This window comes from Ranitomeya imitator, chromosome 3 (genome assembly GCF_032444005.1).
Source record: "Ranitomeya imitator isolate aRanImi1 chromosome 3, aRanImi1.pri, whole genome shotgun sequence".
Taxonomy (NCBI): Eukaryota; Metazoa; Chordata; class Amphibia; order Anura; family Dendrobatidae; genus Ranitomeya; species Ranitomeya imitator.
In genome coordinates, this window is record NC_091284.1 from 615,921,835 (window position 1) to 615,941,280 (window position 19,446).

The window sequence follows — 19,446 nt, forward strand, 5'->3', positions numbered from 1 at the left end:
GCTGATCAGGATGATTGGGTGTCCTTCTTGCCTTTGGCTGAGTTCGCCCTTAATAATCGGGCCAGCTCGGCTACTTTGGTTTCGCCTTTTTTCTTTAATTCTGGTTTCCATCCTCGTTTCTCTTCAGGGCAGGTTGAGCCTTCGGACTGGTGAGGGTGTACATGAGGCCTTTAAAAAAGCAGTAGAAGCATGTAGTGTGCACTGGGCACCAGAAACTCAGCAGTTGGTGATACTATCGACTAGGGAAGTCACAGTGAAGCAGGTGGCTATCCTGAAGGCTATGCACCTACAATGTCTTTGCACGAAACAGATGATCCTGTTGAGAAATAAGAAAGCCGCTCGATGTTTGGAGCATGCCAGTAAAGCTCACAGTCGGCTGGGCTTTGTGGAAGACTTTGTTCAAGTACCTCGAAATATGGTGGGGAAAGTCATTGGAAGATTTGGAAAAGTGATGCAAGACCTGGTGGTGAATAGATCCGTTGTGGCGAGAGTGAGGATTCCAGATGATGGTGAAGTCCAGGTAGCTGGTGAAGATGGGATGGTTCCATCTATATATATAATTGTCTAAGGGTTTTTCCGTCTGTCTGTCTGTCTGTCTTGGAAATCCCGGCTCTCTGATTGGTCGAGGCCGCCAGGCCTCGACCAATCAGAGACCGGCACAGCATCGACGTAGAAATCCCGTGTCTCTGATTGGTCGAGGCCGCCAGGCCTCGACCAATCAGCAACGGGCACAACGACGATGATGTCATAATGGTTGCCATGGCGACGATGATGTCATAAAGGTCGCCTCGACCAATCAGCGACGGGCACAGTCTGCCGCGAATTCTGGAATCATCATTGTCCATATACTACGGGGACATGTATATTCTAGAATACCCGATGCGTTAGAATCGGGCCACAATCTAGTTTGTCATAATTGGCTTATTAGAAAGCCCTAGGAATATTCAATTACTTCTTGAATACCGAGTGACATTCCTAAGGGAGATAGAGCAGCTAAGACTGGACCGTCTGCATATTAATAAACAGGTGCAGAATATAAGATGGTAACCACTTTCAACCCAGGGTCTGGAGAAACAAAAAGATACCCTAAAGAATAGAAGAGTTCAAAGTAGTGCCTTCTCAGTTAGCTCAGGGCTGAATGACCTAGGCGGGAGACCCGGTAGCGGACGTGAGAACAAAGAGTCAGACTCAGATCAGTCACTAAGCTCGACTGGATGGCGGACTCATGACCGCAACAACAGTGGGAGGTGGCCATGGCAAGAAAGGTCATGTGAAGGGGCACTTTTGGAAAGTGGGTTGACTTAAAAGGGTCTGGTGACACAGACAGATGGTGACTCAAGGGCTGAAGCCCAAGGCTGACATATTGACTGCTGGGGACGGGGGAGGCCTAACAAAGGTGTGATGCTGAATGACGCCCAAAACCAACTGAGATGGTCCTCTCGACTTGTGCGGCAAGGTGACATGGGTACCCGGTCTTGGGACCCCTGGTTTATGTCAAGTGTTCAACCCCACAAGTTTGAACAGAAGGAGAGGGTATGTGGTGCAGTGACCCATGCTACAAACAGGGGGCACTGTATGTGCTCTTCAGGATATGCATGGAGGTGTATCTGTAATGGTGATAATGAAACTGTGTCCGGCATGATTGTAAATGGCCGGTATGTCTCGCAGAGGGAGTCTGCGCTGTAAGCCTGAAGTAATCTTGTTGTTCTGGGACCTGTAGTCCCACAAGTATTTGTATAGTTGTAAAGGGAGGCTTTCAGGATTGGTTGGAGAGCTGGGCGGGTCTGGGCAACCACACACACTGTTATGGACCTGGTGGTTATTTCCCCATAGCTGTGCCATATAGTGCTCTGCGCCGTTCATTATTGCCCTATAGCTCTGCCCCATATAGTGCTCTGCGCCGTTCATTATTGCCCTATAGCTGTGCCCCATATAGTGCTCTGCACCGTTCATTATTGCCCTATAGCTGTGCCCCATATAGTGCTCTGCACCGTTCATTATTGCCCTATAGCTCTGCCCCATATAGTGCTCTTGTACTGTTCATTATTGCCCTATAGCTGTGCCCCATATAGTGCACTGCACCGTTCATTATTGCCCTATAGCTGTGCCCCATATAGTGCTCTGCACCGTTCATTATTGCCCTATAGCTGTGCCCCATATAGTGCTCTGCACCATTCATTATTGCCCTATAGCTCTGCCCCATATAGTGCTCTTGCACCGTTCATTATTGCCCTATAGCTCTGCCCCATATAGTGCTCTGCACCGTACATTATTGCCCTATAGCTGTGCCCCATATAGTGCTCTGCACCGTTCATTATTGCCCTATAGCTCTGCCCCATATAGTGCTCTTGCACCGTTCATATTGCCCCATAGAAAGCTCTGCCCCATATAGTGCTCTGCACCGTTCATATTGCCCCATAGAAAGCTCTGCCCCATATAGTGCTCTTGCACCGTTCATATTGCCCCATAGAAAGCTCTGCCCCATATAGTGCTCTTGCACCGTTCATATTGCCCCATAGAAAGCTCTGCCATTGTCGCTGCTGCTGCAGTAAAAAAAAAAAAAAAAACACATACTCACCTCTCTTGCTTGCAGCTCCTGGCGTCTCGTCCCGGCGTCTCCGCTCTGACTGATCAGGCAGAGGGCGCCGCGCACACTATATGCGTCATCGCGTCCTCTGACCTGAACAGTCAGAGCGCAGAGACGCCGGGAAGATGGAGCGGCGCCCGGCGGCTGGAACATGGACAGGTAAATATGACATACTTACCTGCTCCCGGCGTCCGGCTCCTTCCCCCGGACAGCTGTCTTCGGTGCCGCAGCTTCTTCCTCTATCAGCGGTCACCGTTACCGCTGATTAGAGAAATTAATAGGCGGCTCCACCCCTATGGGAGGTGGAGCCGCCTATTCATTTCTCTAATGAGCGGTCCCACGTGACCGCTGATAGAGGAAGAACTGCAGCACCGAAGACCGTGGGACGGCAGGGGGAGCGCCAGGATCGCTGGGACTAGTTAAGTATGCCTCAGCGCCCTCTCCCCCTCACCCGCCGACCCCACCGCCGACCGTGACTCGAGTATAAGCCGAGAGGGGCACTTTCAGCCCAAAAATTTGGGCTGAAAATCTCGGCTTATACTCGAGTATATACAGTGACAAAATGTACAATTGGTGGAGAAAGGTTGAACTTGATGGACCTAGGTCTTTTTTCAACCTATGTAACTATGTACCCTTCGTACCATCATTGAAGGCAGATGTACTGTAAATGTGTAGCTAAGAGTAGTCGGTCACTTGGTGACATTCTGTCACCAAGTCTTGTCCGCAGCTCTAAGTCTGCCGCATCTTGGCTCGCCTTTCAGGTTTTTTCAAGTGTGCTAACAGCAGCTGTAGTGTGTGCTGCTTTGCAGACAATAAAAAACACACATTTTGTTCCTCACAGGACACACTTTACCAAATGAAATCATTCATTAATTGTGAATCCAGTCTCGTGATATATCGTATGTAGTGCCATACATGCAATCTGTATTACATAGTTTATACCACGGGAAAACTCAAGAAAAGGATAGTGGAACATATTTCTAATATTAACAGTACTAACTCAGGTTATTGTGAAGCTGCAAAACATTTCACTACTGCAAACAAGTGGGATGTTTCTCAATTCTTCTTTTTTGGTACTGAGAGGATTGATCAACCTGTCTGTGGGGGTAATTGGCAAAAGCAGTTAGCATTTCGAGAGCCTTTTTGGATACGGTAAGGAAAACATACACGAGAGGAGACCTGGGGAATACGGATATCCCTCTGTCGTCACCAATCTGTGACGGAGCTTACACAGTTGCAGCTCTCATGCACCCCCCATTACCCTCAGGTCAGTCAGAGAACTGCACCTAGGATAAGTAGTTGCTGGAGAGGCTGTCCTGTTGCGTACTGATTATTTGGGCACTCTGCAGTGAGGGCGGTATATATATCACCAGTCCTAGGGCAGGAATGTATATATAAACCTCCGGTCCATCAAACCAGGGATTCAAGCTTCAGGAGGCTAATTTGCATATTCCAGGTGCCTTCTGGGAGAAGCGAAGTCTCCCTAAGCTAGAAGATCGTTGGGTACAGCCGGGACCAGCTGCTTCGAAAGCATCACCAAACCAGGGATTCAAGCTTCAGGAGGCTAATTTGCATATTCCAGGTGCCTTCTGGGAGAAGCGAAGTCTCCCTAAGCTAGAAGATCGTTGGGTACAGCCGGGACCAGCTGCTTCGAAAGCATCACCAAACCAGGGATTCAAGCTTCAGGAGGCTAATTTGCATATTCCAGGTGCCTTCTGGGAGAAGCGAAGTCTCCCTAAGCTAGAAGATCGTTGGGTACAGCCGGGACCAGCTGCTTCGAAAGCATCACCAAACCAGGGATTCAAGCTTCAGGAGGCTAATTTGCATATTCCAGGTGCCTTCTGGGAGAAGCGAAGTCTCCCTAAGCTAGAAGATCGTTGGGTACAGCCGGGACCAGCTGCTTCGAAAGCATCACCAAACCAGGGATTCAAGCTTCAGGAGGCTAATTTGCATATTCCAGGTGCCTTCTGGGAGAAGCGAAGTCTCCCTAAGCTAGAAGATCGTTGGGTACAGCCGGGACCAGCTGCTTCGAAAGCATCACCAAACCAGGGATTCAAGCTTCAGGAGGCTAATTTGCATATTCCAGGTGCCTTCTGGGAGAAGCGAAGTCTCCCTAAGCTAGAAGATCGTTGGGTACAGCCGGGACCAGCTGCTTCGAAAGCATCACCAAACCAGGGATTCAAGCTTCAGGAGGCTAATTTGCATATTCCAGGTGCCTTCTGGGAGAAGCGAAGTCTCCCTAAGCTAGAAGATCGTTGGGTACAGCCGGGACCAGCTGCTTCGAAAGCATCACCAAACCAGGGATTCAAGCTTCAGGAGGCTAATTTGCATATTCCAGGTGCCTTCTGGGAGAAGCGAAGTCTCCCTAAGCTAGAAGATCGTTGGGTACAGCCGGGACCAGCTGCTTCGAAAGCATCACCAAACCAGGGATTCAAGCTTCAGGAGGCTAATTTGCATATTCCAGGTGCCTTCTAGGAAAAGCGAAGAGTCTCCCTAAGCTAGGAGATCGTTGGGTACAGCCGGGACCAGCTGCTTGGAAAGCATCACCAAACCACGCGCCTTGCGGCGCGCAAATATTTGCCTGTAGGACATTATTGCAAGAGAGCTTGGCTGAGTAGATTACACAAGAAGGAAAACACACAGCAAGTCAGCAGGATCTAGGAGCAACATGGCAGATGTGACAACCTACATGGTGAGCTGCAGCATGTGCTACATGTTCACAGATCGACCAGAAGAAGAATCCAATTTCACCTGTCAGAAGTGTAGACTAGTGGCCCTTTTAGAAGAAAAGGTGCGGGGTCTGGAAGAAAGAATAGCAACTTTGAAACTCATCAAAGAGAATGAAGACTTTCTAGACAGAACAGAAGCATCTCTACTGGTCACAGAAGGTGCAAAAAGTGTCAGAGAACCTCCAAAAGCAGATGAGTGGAAGCATGTGACCAAAAGAAGCAAGAAGACCATGGAGAAATCACCAACCACACAACTGAAGAACCGATATCAAATCTTTGTAGAGGATGAAGATGGCACACCTAAGAATGAAGCAATTCCAGCAAGCAAAAAAGAAAAGGGCACACAGCAACAAGTGACAGCAAAAAGTACAGCCAAGAAGCAACGAAGAGTGGTGGTGGTGGGAGACTCACTACTGAGAGGCACAGAAGCAGCCATCTGCAGACCGGACATAACTGCAAGAGAAGTATGCTGCCTTCCAGGTGCGATGATCAAGGATGTGACCGATAGGATACCAAAGCTCTTCAGCTCCAAGGACGTCCACCCATTTCTTCTGATACATGTTGGCACCAATGACACGGCAAGGAAGGACCTACCGACAATCTGCAAGGACTTTGAAGAGTTGGGGAAGAAAGTAAAGGAACTGGATGCACAGGTAGTTTTTTCTTCTATCCTTCCAGTAGATGGGCATGGCACCAGGAGATGGAACAGGATCCTTGATGCAAACAACTGGCTAAGACGATGGTGCAGACAACAAGGATTTGGATTCCTGGACCACGGTGTGAATTACTGGTATGATGGACTCCTCGCCAGAGACGGACTACACCTCAACAAACCTGGGAAACACACATTCGCCAGAAGACTCGCTACACTCATCAGGAGGGCGTTAAACTAGAAGAAGAGGGGACGGGAAGAAAAACATTAGACTCGAACAAAGACGACCCAGGAAAACATACTCAGAAGGGAGGTAAGAACATTTCTAAAACAATCCACAGTGAGGAGATTGGAACAAAACAAAATCCTCTAAACTGCATGCTCGCAAACGCCAGAAGCCTGACAAACAAGATGGAAGAACTAGAAGCAGAAATATCTACAGGTAACTTTGACATAGTGGGAATAACCGAGACATGGTTAGATGAAAGCTATGACTGGGCAGTTAAATTACAGGGTTACAGTCTGTTTAGAAAGGATCGTAAAAATCGGAGAGGAGGAGGGGTTTGTCTCTATGTAAAGTCTTGTCTAAAGTCCACTTTAAGGGAGGATATTAGCGAAGGGAATGAGGATGTCGAGTCCATATGGGTTGAAATTCATGGAGGGAAAAATGGTAACAAAATTCTCATTGGGGTCTGTTACAAACCCCCAAATATAACAGAAAGCATGGAAAGTCTACTTCTAAAGCAGATAGATGAAGCTGCAACCCATAATGAGGTCCTGGTTATGGGGGACTTTAACTACCCGGATATTAACTGGGAAACAGAAACCTGTGAAACCCATAAAGGCAACAGGTTTCTGCTAATAACCAAGAAAAATTATCTTTCACAATTGGTGCAGAATCCAACCAGAGGAGCAGCACTTTTAGACCTAATACTATCTAATAGACCTGACAGAATAACAAATCTGCAGGTGGTTGGGCATTTAGGAAATAGCGACCACAATATTGTACAGTTTCACCTGTCTTTCACTAGGGGGACTTGTCAGGGAGTCACAAAAACACTGAACTTTAGGAAGGCAAAGTTTGAACAGCTTAGAGATGCCCTTAATCTGGTAGACTGGGACAATATCCTCAGAAATAAGAATACAGATAATAAATGGGAAATGTTTAAGAACATCCTAAATAGGCAGTGTAAGCGGTTTATACCTTGTGGGAATAAAAGGACTAGAAATAGGAAAAACCCAATGTGGCTAAACAAAGAAGTAAGACAGGCAATTAACAGTAAAAAGAAAGCATTTGCACTACTAAAGCAGGATGGCACCATTGAAGCTCTAAAAAACTATAGGGAGAAAAATACTTTATCTAAAAAACTAATTAAAGCTGCCAAAAAGGAAACAGAGAAGCACATTGCTAAGGAGAGTAAAACTAATCCCAAACTGTTCTTCAACTATATCAATAGTAAAAGAATAAAAACTGAAAATGTAGGCCCCTTAAAAAATAGTGAGGAAAGAATGGTTGTAGATGACGAGGAAAAAGCTAACATATTAAACACCTTCTTCTCCACGGTATTCACGGTGGAAAATGAAATGCTAGGTGAAATCCCAAGAAACAATGAAAACCCTATATTAAGGGTCACCAATCTAACCCAAGAAGAGGTGCGAAACCGGCTAAATAAGATTAAAATAGATAAATCTCCGGGTCCGGATGGCATACACCCACGAGTACTAAGAGAACTAAGTAATGTAATAGATAAACCATTATTTCTTATTTTTAGTGACTCTATAGCGACAGGGTCTGTTCCGCAGGACTGGCGCATAGCAAATGTGGTGCCAATATTCAAAAAGGGCTCTAAAAGTGAACCTGGAAATTATAGGCCAGTAAGTCTAACCTCTATTGTTGGTAAAATATTTGAAGGGTTTCTGAGGGATGTTATTCTGCATTATCTCAATGAGAATAACTGTTTAACTCCATATCAGCATGGGTTTATGAGAAATCGCTCCTGTCAAACCAATCTAATCAGTTTTTATGAAGAGGTAAGCTATAGGCTGGACCACGGTGAGTCATTGGACGTGGTATATCTCGATTTTTCCAAAGCGTTTGATACCGTGCCGCACAAGAGGTTGGTACACAAAATGAGAATGCTTGGTTTGGGGGAAAATGTGTGTAAATGGGTTAGTAACTGGCTTAGTGATAGAAAGCAGAGGGTGGTTATAAATGGTATAGTCTCTAACTGGGTCGCTGTGACCAGTGGGGTACCGCAGGGGTCGGTATTGGGACCTGTTCTCTTCAACATATTCATTAATGATCTGGTAGAAGGTTTACACAGTAAAATATCGATATTTGCAGATGATACAAAACTATGTAAAGCAGTTAATACAAGAGAAGATAGTATTCTGCTACAGATGGATCTGGATAAGTTGGAAACTTGGGCTGAAAGGTTGATGAGGTTTAACAATGATAAATGTAAGGTTATACACATGGGAAGAGGGAATCAATATCACCATTACACACTGAACGGGAAACCACTGGGTAAATCTGACAGGGAGAAGGACTTGGGGATCCTAGTTAATGATAAACTTACCTGGAGCAGCCAGTGCCAGGCAGCAGCTGCCAAGGCAAACAGGATCATGGGGTGCATTAAAAGAGGTCTGGATACACATGATGAGAGCATTATACTGCCTCTGTACAAATCCCTAGTTAGACCGCACATGGAGTACTGTGTCCAGTTTTGGGCACCGGTGCTCAGGAAGGATATAATGGAACTAGAGAGAGTACAAAGGAGGGCAACAAAATTAATAAAGGGGATGGGAGAACTACAATACCCAGATAGATTAGCGAAATTAGGATTATTTAGTCTAGAAAAAAGACGACTGAGGGGCGATCTAATAACCATGTATAAGTATATAAGGGGACAATACAAATATCTCGCTGAGGATCTGTTTATACCAAGGAAGGTGACGGGCACAAGGGGGCATTCTTTGCGTCTGGAGGAGAGAAGGTTTTTCCACCAACATAGAAGAGGATTCTTTACTGTTAGGGCAGTGAGAATCTGGAATTGCTTGCCTGAGGAGGTGGTGATGGCGAACTCAGTCGAGGGGTTCAAGAGAGGCCTGGATGTCTTCCTGGAGCAGAACAATATTGTATCATACAATTATTAGGTTCTGTAGAAGGACGTAGATCTGGGGATTTATTATGATGGAATATAGGCTGAACTGGATGGACAAATGTCTTTTTTCGGCCTTACTAACTATGTTACTATGTTACTATGTTACCAGGATTCCCCAATAACACCCGAACGGTATTTTGCCACCAGTTCCTCGTTAGATATAAGCCTGGTCCGTTAACAAGCTTATATCGGGTCAGAAACCAACCCCAGGTAGCGTGTAAGTACTAGCTGAACTCACAGACGTGGGAAATTGAGTTTCAAGATAAAAGAGCAGCCCAAAATTAATTGATATTTTAATTGCCGAAAGGCGCACTAGATACAACAAATATATACAGAGTAATATACAGGTATTAGAGCCAGAAGTACAGATAAAAGTAGGGTACAGGTTGGGGATAGCAGTTAGCTGTATGTGTCACGTTACTGTTTCTTATAACTTGTGGATGGAAGGAAACTCTCATATCCACAGGCACCTTCTTAGTTTCTGGTCCGTCTCCACGTGTGATGTAACACGGCTTCCATGGAAGAACAATGACAAAGGCTAAAAGTGTGTAGCTAGCTTTTAACCCCTAGCTCACCCCCTCTCATATTTGCCACCACCCCTCTGGATTGGACTGAATTCTCCTCCCTTGACCTCCTAGCTGAAATATTTCCCAATATCTAGGATGGGTCATAACTTCCTAGCAGGAGGTCCAAACGGGATGACTGACTTCTCAATGGATTTGTTGGGGCTGGACCGATACGGGGAGTCCAAACTTGGGTCGGCTAAGGGGTTCTGGAGGGCCAGTCTTGATAGCTCGGTATCTGGGACAACTAGAGAAATATGAGACGCAGGGGTGTGTGCAGAGGGCTCGCAGGGTTCTGGTGGTATGTTTGACCTAATCACAGAAGAAAATCCAGCTCACCACCTTCATTTCCACACTACTGGAGCACTGATAGCACCTGGGCAGGGTGCAACATCCAATAAAGAAAGCAGAAAAATTCAGCTCACAGATGAAGTCCAAAAAAGTGCATTTTATTTTCCTAGGTACATGAAGCAAAGATTAAAATTGTGTGTTCACAAAAAAGAAAGTACAGGCATCTTTTGATGTGTTTCGAGTGACATGCGTCAAAAGATGTCTGTACTTTCTTTTTTGTGAACACACAATTTTAATCTTTGCTTCATGTACCTTGGAAAATAAAATGCACTTTTTTGGACTTCATCTGTGAGCTGGATTTTTCTGTTTTCTTCATTGGATGTTGGACCTAACAATGAGATGCACGGTACTCTCATAATTAATCTTAGGTTTCGGTGCCCAAGTGTCTAGAGCTTTCCATTAATTTGTCTTTTGGGAATTGTGTACTTATCCCAAGGGTGAGGGCCACTTCAAGAGTGGAAAGGTCTCTGGACAATATATTGGACCTGAATAAATAAATCCAAAATGGAGTCTCCCTTGTCCCTCACAGATACCAAATACCCCCACGGAATGAATTTTAAAAATGACTATTCCTATATTTATTAGTATTTTTTGTAGGAAATTTGAAATGTTCTTACTTGTGTGGATCGTTCATAATTGGCCTTTTTGATTTGACATTGTGAATTTGTCATTTTTGTGGTCCCAGGTTATATCTTGCACATTGACTTCTGTGGATAGCGCATCTGACTTTTTTCTTAATTAGACTAATTATTCTCATTAGTAAATGAGAGTGGATATAAATCATAGCATGGTAACTTACCTCATAGATCTTATGAGTACGGGTGTCATTGTACACCAGAAAACGCGTCAGATTTTGAGGTTTCTGTTTTTTTTAACAATTTTTAATGTTCAACCAATAAATAAGTAGATTTTTCTTGATTTGGTCATACTAGAAATAGACCTAGACACTAGCATGTAGAGTTATCCTAATCACCACACACAATGCAGATTAATCCCATAAAAGTTTACCTTTATTAATATATATTAAAACCAATAAATCGAAACAGGTACAAAAAGGCACAGATATGAAGAATACAACACTAAGTGGCAGTACATAAAACAAAAGGGCCCAAGGTACCACCCACAGCCGAAGCATACCATACTCAAATTATATAGGACATCAATCCATAAATATACGCACATTACCTGGTATACTCAGCAGTGGGCTCTGGGTCCCCCACTGCTGAGTATACCAGGTAATGTGCGTTATATTGCTCTGTTACACTTCTTTGCCTTTTTGGATATCGGGTCATAGTACCAGCACTTTGTATATCTGGTCCCCATATTTATGGATTGATGTCCTATATAATTTGAGTATGGTATGCTTCGGCTGTGGGTGGTACCTTGGGCCCTTTTGTTTTATGTACTGCCACTTAGTGTTGTATTCTTCATATCTGTGCCTTTTTGTACCTGTTTCGATTTATTGGTTTTAATATATATTAATAAAGGTAAACTTTTATGGGATTAATCTGCATTGTGTGTAGTGATTAGGATAACTGTTATGTTTGCAGCTGTCCCTTTATGGTCCTTGGCATACATACATGGGGTATTTGATCTTTTGGTTTCTATTTATGTTCCCATATATTAGATTATAATTTTTCCCTGTATGTAAAATGCAAGTTGCAACTCTATTGACTAGCATGTAGAGGAAGAGGGAGAAGGAGGGGTTTAGGAGCTCACCACGTTAATGGCTTGAAATGTTCAGTTCTAGCTGGAGTCTATCCGGTGGGTGCCGCACCCACTGGTGACTGGTGGGTGCCACACCCACTGGGGATTACAACCATATAAAAGAGAAGGAGGAACAGGGAGTTCATTGGCACATCTGACCAGAAGATAAAATAAAATCCTTTCCTGAGAATGTTTTACTTCAAACATGTAGGTATAGGCCCTTTGAGGCTGATTAATCTATAACTTGATTTTATAAATTCACGTGTTAGATGTCGAGTTCCTGCCGCTGCACAGGAGGAATTTCGAACAATGTCCGCTGCAGTCTCCAATTCGCCTCCAGCCGCAGTGGAGCCTGCTCAGCAGAGACATTGATCCCAGCGTCTGGCTCAAGCAGATACTGTGTGTTTGGTTACTGCTGCCTTTCCAGGTTTAGCCTTTGTAACCAGCATTGATCAGCTGCGAGCAGACATTCCAGGGACTAAGTCCTGCTTTTCTTCTACTGAGCATGCCCACGGGACGACCTCTCATTGGAGGTCGGGGGTCACATGCTCAGGTCCTGTAGCTTCTCTGATTGGATCACTAGGAAGGTCCCGGAAATCTACAGCTATAAAAGGTTTGCATGGCCTCTCGGCCATGAAATTGTGTGTGTGTGGATGTATGACTGAATCTGGTGAAATCTCCTTAAACATTTCTATTCCTAGTGTTGTTGAATGTACTTGGGTGATTGAGCTACCTAGCACTAGACTGTGCCATCCAGCACTAGGCACAAGCTACAGCATCTATTAGCAGCAACCGCCAGGTCAGCGCCATGCGCAATCAGTGCGCTTTCCTGACCCTAGTTAGGGTGGTTAGTGGCATCTGCCAGAGCGGCGCTCTACTCACTCAATGTGGTAAATGTTTTAGTTAGTCCTGTCCTGACAACCGGTCAGTGTAGGGTGGGAATTCCCGCTTGGACAAGTGCGGGCACAAAAGCCACCGAGGGTCAGAGTGAGTCCAATCACCAGTTTAGTGGGGGCGATTCATTGGGATCCCACTAGCATCTTTCAGCTGCACCCTCTGACTGCTAACAGGGTGCAGTGTATATTTGGTGACCCTGTGAAGCAACATATTTCGCTTCCATTCACCCTGGGTGAGGTCTAAACCCACGTGTGATCAAGCGTCCATCCGCCATTACTCTGCAGCAGGTTCCATCTCTGCACGGTTGACCCCGGGCTGCGAACGCACCTCTTATCTACCTTTATATTATTTGGCGGTTTCAGCTAGCCCTAACACCACATTGGCATTTCTAAGCAATCCAGTGTTGATATTTTATGCAAATGAGCTGCAAGTCCTTTGAAGTCGGACATTGCACTTGCAGCTATAATGCCCTCCCTCACCAGTCCCCATCTGCCGCTTGCCTCCAGTGTCAAATACGGATCACTCTTGTTTCAGTGCCTTGCCTTCAATGACCAAAGTCTCTTGTAGCCTGGGGTGGCGTATGTGCAAATCAACTGAATGAATCTAGTGTTGTAAAGCGGACCAATACTACTAACGACACGTCTGAGAGATCACGGTCAATGTAGGCAGGTCCCTGAGATAAAAGTGACCTTCCAGTTTGACTAAATGGCTGGCATGGAGTAGTGAAGGAGGACAGTGGAACTGAAAAATTAAATGTCCCACCAACAAGTGCTTTCATTTGCATAAGATTTCAATGCTGAATTACTGAGAAACATAAAAAAGAGATGTGTAAAATGATGGTATGGATGTAATCAGTAGAGATGAGCAAACTTGTTCAGAAAACGTTTGCCAATCTCAAATTTGGCGTGAACGTAGCACATTCGGATTCATGTTCGGATTCCCAAATGTGTTTGATGAAGCGATCAGGTGAGGAGAGGTCAGATCAGTGGTGGACTGTATATTTTTAATGAGCTTAATATGTGGAGTTTCCGGCAGCCAATCAGGGTACAGGAACCATCCTCAACGTCCAGACACAAAAGATTATGTCATTGGCTTCTGAAGTCACATGCCCCTCTCCATATAAAAAGACATGTTGCTTTTGCTCTATTTTGTCAGTGTAACAGCGCAGATAAGCTTCTCCTAGTGCTGCTGCAAATAGTCACATAGCTCAGGTAGATAGAATCCTGTATGAAATTGACCTTCCAGCATGTAAATCGTTTTTACTAATATTGTGGGCCATTACACCAGGCTACATTTCCTTATCAAAGTCCTTTCTGCTAATAGTGTGGTCCAGAAACCAGCCCACATTTCTGAATCTGAATTCTTTCTGCTAATAGTGTGAACCAGATACACTAACTCAGCAAATAAATACTGATTGTTAATTTAGTGACAGGTGACTGACAGGTCTGGACCTAGGGTTGTGAAACAGCTGGTTAAAAGAGGGGAAGGGTACATCCAACATGAGTGGAAAAAGCACAGTTGTGATTTAATGGGGAATAGGCTTGGTGTTCAAGGTGTATGTGGGTAAGGTAGTAATGTTACTGAAAGCTCTACAGAACAAACAAAATCGTGTCCTATCCAAAGACAACTGACAAAATCTGTTACTGGGTGGGCTTCTCGACTCCCTTTCATTGGCAGCCACACAGTGGTATGCCTTGTAGAAGAGAGCCAGAAAAAGCATGTGCTCCAGTGGATGACAAGCGCTCCATCAAGTGGCTTCTCCTCCTTTTTATCAACATTAATATCACACACAGTACAATCCTAAGAGGTGGCACCTCAATTACCCTTGCTTCCCCCATGTCACAAATCTCCAACTGCCCAACTGACTGTGAGGAACCCAGATGGGCCAGTCTGCAGTGCTGTTCAAAAATTCTATTCCATAGGCATCATAGGTTTGCTCCAAAGATTCACAAAATCAAGACGAGGAAAGCATCTGCACTGATGTCCAAAAAATTTTTCAGTTGGATCTCGGGACAGACGATGTAGGGTCCGAGCAGAATCCTGTCATTCATCACCAGATATTAACCCCTGGGGTGGAGGTGATCCTGATGAGACTCAGAAACCTGAGGCACTCGTGGATTGTACTGTGCTGTCAGGGCAGACAGAGGGTAACTCTTAAGGTAGGGAGTGGGAGAACAGAGGGGATGATGATGAGGTTGTAAATCCTACTTGGTGTGGACCCAGAGGTACGCAGCTGAGTAGCTCAGCAGAGGAGGTGGAGGAGGAGAAAGACGATGAGGTTATGCTGCAGCTTGCCACACAGACACAGAGTGATGCAACTACGACAACACTGCATCCTCAGCCACAATTCTGGTTATGGCCAGCAGCAGTCATGGGTATGCAGTTTGCAGGGGTGGCAAAAGTTGCCTAGGCTCAGCTTTTTTTGAGACTGCAAAGGATAACCCAACTCACCTTATTTGCCAACTTTGCAAAAAAAATGACTCAGTAGAGGCCACAATTGCAATGTTTTGACTACTACACGCATGAATCGGCACATGCGCTATGAACATGTCTTTGTCTGGAAATCTCACTACGCTAATATGCGGACTACCGGGCTTTGCCAACCACTGGCTGTTCCATCAACAGCATATGCTACTTCTTCCTCCTCAGTCACTGTGGCAAGTATTCTCACACAGGTCTCCGGCAACAGAGCAGCAGTCAGCCCTCAGTCCCACCATTGTGGTCAGAATGTTTACTCCTACACATGCCAAAGCTAAGAGCTTGAACCCCATCATCTCCAATCTGTTGGCCACGGAAATGCTGCCTTCCTGCCTGGTGGTAACAGACAGTTTCTGAAAGCTGATGGCCATCGGAGACACCCACTACCAGTTGCCCAGTTGCCATTACTTCTCTAAGAAAACTACCTGTCATACACCAGCATGTCGCCAAAAACATCACCCGTTCCTTGAAAAAAATCTATGTCTGCCAGGGAGCATTTCACCACTGACACCTGGAAGAGCAAACTTGGGCAGGGGCATTACATCTTGCTGACTGGACACTGAGTGATTCTGGTGGCAGTGGGGCCAGATGGGCAAGGGGCTGTTCCACAAGTCTTGGAATCCCCAAGGCTTATATGACAAATTTCTGTATCTTAACACTTCCTGCACTGCTTGTGCCTTCTCCACCTCCTCTAGGGCCTCCACTTACGCCCTCAACCTCTCCCTTAATGAGAAACGTGTTACAACAGGGCAGAGAGAAGGCCCCCATCTCCGTACTGCACAGTAAGGGCTCACCGCAATCAGGCACTGTTTAAATTAATATGCCTTGGAGATTGCAGTCACACAGCTCAAGAGTTGTGGACAGATATCCAAGGCTGATTTTGAGCAATGGCTATCTCTACTGAACCTGGAGCCAGTCAAAGGCGTGTGCAATAACGAAGCGAATCTGGTGGTGGCCCTACACCTGGGCAACCTCACACACATGCCTTGCATGGCTCATGTCCTCAACCTAGTGGTACAGCAATTTTTCCACCACTATCCCAGCCTTGATGTGCTGCTGCAGAAAACACAGTGGCAGTGTGCTCATGTCTGCCATTCCCACCCCTCAGTTCACCGACTTGCATTGCTGCAGAGGTCTTTTGGTCTACCGGTTAACCGTATTATGTCCTCTTGCATAGCTTGGGTCAACACAGTATGGACGTGGTGCAAATCATGCTTGCGTAGTGGGCACAGATGAAGGACCTCTGCACCCTTCTGCATAGTTTCGAAATGACTATTAGGTTGGTTAACACTGACGATGCTGTCATCAGCATCACTATTCCGGTCATCTACATGCTGGAGCATACTGTGGGAGGAGGTGGTGTTCCCAGAGGAAGAGTAGGAAGCAGAGGAGGATACAGTAGCGATAACAATATCTATAAGTTTCAAACTGTCTTCACACAGGCATGCACCGTGGGAACGTGGATTACAACGATTGAGGGGGCTTATGGTACCAGACAGCTAGTGAAGATGCAAGTGCCGAGGAACAAATGGAGGAGGATGAGGATGAAGAGGTGATGGGAGCACAACAGTCAGGAGATGAGAATAATGATCCCCTCTCATTTGTCCGTGGTTGGCGGGAGGAGATGGAGGAAGTAAGCTTGAGTGTAACCTCACCACCAACACACCATGGACTTGGACCTCATGGAAGTACCCGACACATGTGCACCTTCTTCTGCACTTTCTGCAACATGATTGCCGTATTCATAGCTCTAGAAATAATGCTCACTATTGGGTTGCCACTCTGTTAGATTCACTGTACAAGAGTAAATTTTGCCAGATGTTTGCCCCCCTGGAAAGAGACACGTGCATGCTGGAGTATCAAAACCCGCTTGTAGACAATCTTATGAGTTGCTTTCCTCAAGACAGCAATGAGGCACACAGGAGCGTTGAATTGTCAACACAAAAACATTAGCAGCAGCAGCAGTGTAAGTGGCAAAAGCAATTTCTGTGATTTGTTTAATACATTTTTTAGACCAGTAGAACAGAGTACAAGTCTTACACATTGTGCGTGAGTGAAGAAGATAGTACCGGAGTATCTCCAGCTCAATATTAATACCATCACAGGGGGTTTGGACTCTTTTGCATTTTGGTCTTCAAAAATGGAAGAGTGGCCTGAGATCGCCTGTTATGTGTTAAGCCTTGGAGGTGTTGTCATGCAAGAATAATTAGACCTATTGTTAGGTTAATTTTAGGACTGTAAGGGTACCGTCACACAGTGGGACTTTTGTCGCTACGACGGTACGATTCGTGACGTTCCAGCGATATCCATACGATATCACTGTGTCTGACACGCAGCAGCGATCAGGGATCCTACTGAGAATCGTACGTCGTAGCAGATCGTTTGGAACATTCTTTCGTCGCTGGGTCTCCCGCTGTCATCGCTAGATCGGTGTGTGTGACACCGATCTAGCGATGCGTTCGCTTGTAACCAGGGTAAACATCGGGTTACTAAGCGCAGGGCCGCGCTTAGTAACCCGATGTTTACCCTGGTTACCATCGTAAATGTAAAAAAAAAAAAACAGTACATACATACATTCCGGTGTCTGTCCCTTGCCGTCTGCTTCCCGCACTCACTGACTGCCGGCCGTAAAGTGAAAGCAGAGCACAGCGGTGACGTTACCGCTGTGCTGTGCTTTCACTTTACCGCCGGCAGTCAGTGAGTGCGGGAAGCAGACGGCAAGGGACAGACACCGGAATGTATGTATGTACTGTTTGTTTTTTTTACGCTGGAATCCAGGGTAAACATCGGGTTACTAAGCGCGGTCCTGCGCTTAGTAACCCGATGTTTACCCTGGTTACCCGGGGACCTCGGCATCGTTGGTCGCTGGAGAGCTGTCTGTGTGACAGCTCTCCAGCGACCACACTACGACTTACCAACAATCACGGCCAGGTCGTATCGCTGGTCGTGATCGTTGGTAAATCGTATAGTGTGACGGTACCCTAAATCTTTCCCTAAAACTAGTTGAATGAACTTGAAAAAGGGTTTAATGGGCAATGTCGCCAGGTATGTGACAATTAACCACTTTCTTTCTGACATCTCCAGTGCAACTAATTCTGTAATTATTTTAATGTTTTGCTGGAGTGAAGGACTAAAATAGTAAAACTGAACGATATTTTAATTTCATCATGGATTTACATTACAGATTGTGATGTCCATACATAATTTTCATTTGTGCATTTTTTTAGTCCGTCCGTGGAGATGCAAACAGTAGACACATGTACTGTGTTGTATCCAACTCGATGATAACGGAGAGCGGATCTGATACTTCTTTGATATATTGTAATTCTTGAGCTCAGCGTTCCAGGTTGCCTAGCAGCTTATCAGAACCAGAGCAGTGGGAGAGGGGTTAATGCACTTAGAGGCATACAGAAGTATACGCTTGACACTCCTGAGTCCTGACCAAAACGTTTGAGCAATGAGAAGGGTTAATGTTTTTGTGACCATACAGAGGTGTAAACTCAGCACTCTGTATTGTCTAGCATATGACTAGGGCGGCTGAGCTGTCAGAGGGATATCTGTGCGCCTTTGAGCCTTTGAGTGTGATGATTGTTGCTAGGCTGACACTTAGATAGAGACCAGAAAAATTGTCCTGGTCAGTATTTTAGGTCAGTGCACTGGGAAGAAACTTCTCTGTGGAGACCGTGTGTGAAAGTCTGTTCAAATACCAAGATGGATAATAATGACAACTGGCAAATAAATAACCGATGCGTGTGGTCATCTGTTAACTGTGGACAATATATTAAGTGGGTGGATAGTACCAATGGACGAAAAAACATTTTATAAACAATGAGTATCAGTTACATATGATGGTAACCAGATAATTCTCATGGAAATGATGTAAACAATAAGAATAAAATAAAACACATTTAGTATGTCTATCACATTTAGTACACTAAATGAATAAATACGGTGTTAAGGACTGGCGGAACGCACCAAGTATAGATGATATGAAACTAGGTGCGTTCGCAGTCTGAGGTCCACCGTGCAGGTAAAAACCCTGCTGCTAGTAAGACGGACTATATGGCGGTACTATAAGTATACACGCACGGGTTAACTTCACCCTGCGTGAAGGAAGCGATCCTGTTGAGTCACAGGACCGCGGTACCGCACATAGAGCGCGAGCAAGAAGTCAGCGAACACAACCCCAACACAGGATTGAAGTCCGATTAGACCACTTGCTGGCACAACACCGCAACTGGGTGTGTAAGGAAACTATTAAAATAGTATATAAAGGCATGAGAGTGCATGCAGTGCCGCACTGACGGACGCCACTAAC